The sequence below is a fragment of the Varanus komodoensis genome, unplaced genomic scaffold (genome assembly GCF_004798865.1).
Source record: "Varanus komodoensis strain SLA01 unplaced genomic scaffold, ASM479886v1 scaffold2774, whole genome shotgun sequence".
NCBI lineage: Eukaryota > Metazoa > Chordata > Lepidosauria > Squamata > Varanidae > Varanus > Varanus komodoensis.
In genome coordinates this window covers 368-2,974 of record NW_025335719.1, presented here as the reverse complement: position 1 = coordinate 2,974, position 2,607 = coordinate 368, and the positions used below count along the sequence as shown (strand labels likewise).

Genomic DNA, 2,607 nt, shown 5'->3' with positions numbered 1-2,607 from the left:
AATTTGGACTGGAAGCAGGGAGAGCTGGGTTCTAGTATCCACTGGGCAAAAAGTTCACTGGCTGACTTTGGGTCAGTTACTCACCCTCAGCCTCACCTCCCACACAGATGTGTTGTTGTGATGATAAAATAGAGTACAGGTAGACTGGGAAGTCATCTTGGGTTCTTTGCAAGAAGAGAGAGATAGGGAGGCAGTACATGCCATACAATGATAAGATGATGATGATTGGCAGGAATGGAATTGTCCTTGGGTTTCCTGGTGCCTTGAACAATAAGAACAACCCTTTTGCCACCTACATCCTGAATAGGAAAAGGGTGGGATATAAATGCCATGAAATGATAATTGCAGTCCCAAGACGTTCTGAAGGGGATGGGATATAAAACTTTTAATTAATCAATCAATTAATTAATTGTGATGGAAGTGAGAAATACAGCCATAAAACCTGCATTGATTAGGCAACATGGGGTTGCTCTAACAGCTAACGTCTTGATATCTAGCTGGAATCTAGCTTGATATTCCATGTTCTGCACTCTGATGATCAAGAGTTTGTCCTTTCTGTAGCCTTTCAAGTACTCGTACTGTGTCAGCTTATCAGTCCGCTCCATTTTCTCTTCTCTAGACTAAACATGCCCAGTTCCTTCAATCTCTCTTCTGCCCTCCTCTGAACCCTTTCCAACTTGTCTTAATTGCTGGTGCCCAGACCCGGACTAAGCACTCCAGTTGGGGGCTAACCAACACTACTTAGAGATTTAGGCCATTTCAGGCTGAAATGTTTGCACAGGAAGAGTGGAGAGGCAGAATATCCCACACTGGGATGGAAACTGACCCTTTCGTTGATGATTTTCCTGTGGATCCTGTGCACCTGGAAGAGAAAGGTAAACCCAATGGAAGAATGACACGAGAACTCACCTTCTCTGACTTTCCCTTTGCTCAACTGCTCTCCAACCCTCCTGTGAGGAGAAGATTTTCCTGTTCGTCTGACTGATAATATAATCCTCAGTGGGTTGAAGTGTGGCAAGAGTGGATTATGACTTGGCACTTGCATGAAATGCTGTTCTGTAAATAATACGGAAAAGGAAACCAAGTGGTAAGTGCTCCTCCTTTGTGGGTAAAAGTAAATTCTGTAGTCACAGTACATACTAAGTCAGAGCACTTATTACTTATCTAATGTAATAAAGTGCCAGGAAGCTGTGATCTAGCAACACAAGACATTTTGCTCCTGATGCCCATGAGCTACTGCAGAGCTCCCTGCGGTGAGTTCTGATGAAGAACTGCATGGAACACTGGCAACACCATGAAGCTTTGCAGAAAATGGGGCATTTTTAAGGAGCGTCAATTGAAGGGGGATTCCTCTCCCTGTATCTTTGAGGGCTGTGGCTCATGCTGTCATGGATTTCCCCATATCCTAATATGGCAATATCTCAAACACACTCATCCCCTTAAACGATTGTGGGCCTCCAAGAGAGAGCTTCCTCTTTTCCCAATAGCAGCACCTGCTCTGTGTTCCCAGGAAGGTGGGTGATGCTCATCAAGGCCAGGGGGAGCACAAGAGGTAACTCCCATCCCCACACTCCTCAGTCCCAGTCCTGATCAGCTCCCACTTCTTTTGGTTTTCTGCTTGTTTTAAGGAATCATGAATTACATCTCCTTAATTACACAATTGCAACAGGATGTTACACAAACCATCTTCCAAAAGCTGGATGGCCTTTCCACTGTAATTAAGCCCATGCTTTTTCTTATGCATCATCTCTAAGGTAGCTAAACAGAAATGCAAGCAAATGAGAAGGAAAGTGTTTCAGCCAATATTACTTGGTAGCCAATCTGCTTCCTTTTACCATTTGTAACCTGGGCATGAACAGGTCTTAGCCCCAACTAAATTATGGTGCAACAAACCCGAGTCAGGGGTTAACATGAAGTTGACTTAGGACATGCAAACAGGTATCCTCAAACACTCCCACGAATAAACAAACAACCTGGACGTGAAGTCTACACACAGAGATTGCATGAAGTTCCTGCACTTGCACATCCCTGTACCTGTACATTCCCAAAGCACATCTGCACATTGCTAAAACCAGGAAGCTAATGTAGGGAGTTTGTGGCAGAGAAACCAACTCAGAAACTTTTAAGAGGCACCAGAAGTGGTTTGAGTCAGCCCCCTTCAAGATACACCACCAAATGCAAAAACAAACAAGCAGAAACCATTTGGCTGTGTTCCCATTTATGGAATGAGCGTTCATAGAGTGGTTTGCATATTTCCAGGATGTCTCCTTAGGGATATGCCTCGGTCCCTTCCCATTGGGAGGGGCGTTCTTTCCTAGTTGCGAACTGCTCATTCAATTGGGCCTCCTGCTTCTGGGGTCACCTCCCCATTGGGTGGGGAATGGAGGGGGCTGGACTGTGGCTGCGAATTCTTAAACCTCTGGAAGCTCTTCCACTGACTGTACATCTTGTCCATTTCCACGATCTGCCTGGCTTGGCGAAGCACGTGGACTTGATACAATCCCTCCTCCTCCTCCTCCTCCTCCTCCTCCTCCTCCATTTCAGAATATCCACAATATCACTGAAATGTGCTTCACTCTGGTTCCGAATCATTGTCTGGAATGCAGC

At 45.3% G+C, this 2,607-nt stretch overlaps 1 long non-coding RNA gene across 1 annotated transcript in view; it reads right to left on the bottom strand.

Annotated features, from left to right (window-relative positions):
- The window catches only part of LOC123025546, a 6,515-nt gene extending 5,087 nt beyond the window's left edge, over positions 1-1,428 (bottom strand). Inside the window, exon 1 of the long non-coding RNA XR_006415133.1 lies at positions 910-1,428. This is a non-coding gene — a long non-coding RNA (uncharacterized LOC123025546). The remainder of the gene's footprint in view (positions 1-909) is intronic.
- Between the last annotated feature and the right edge of the window lie 1,179 nt (positions 1,429-2,607).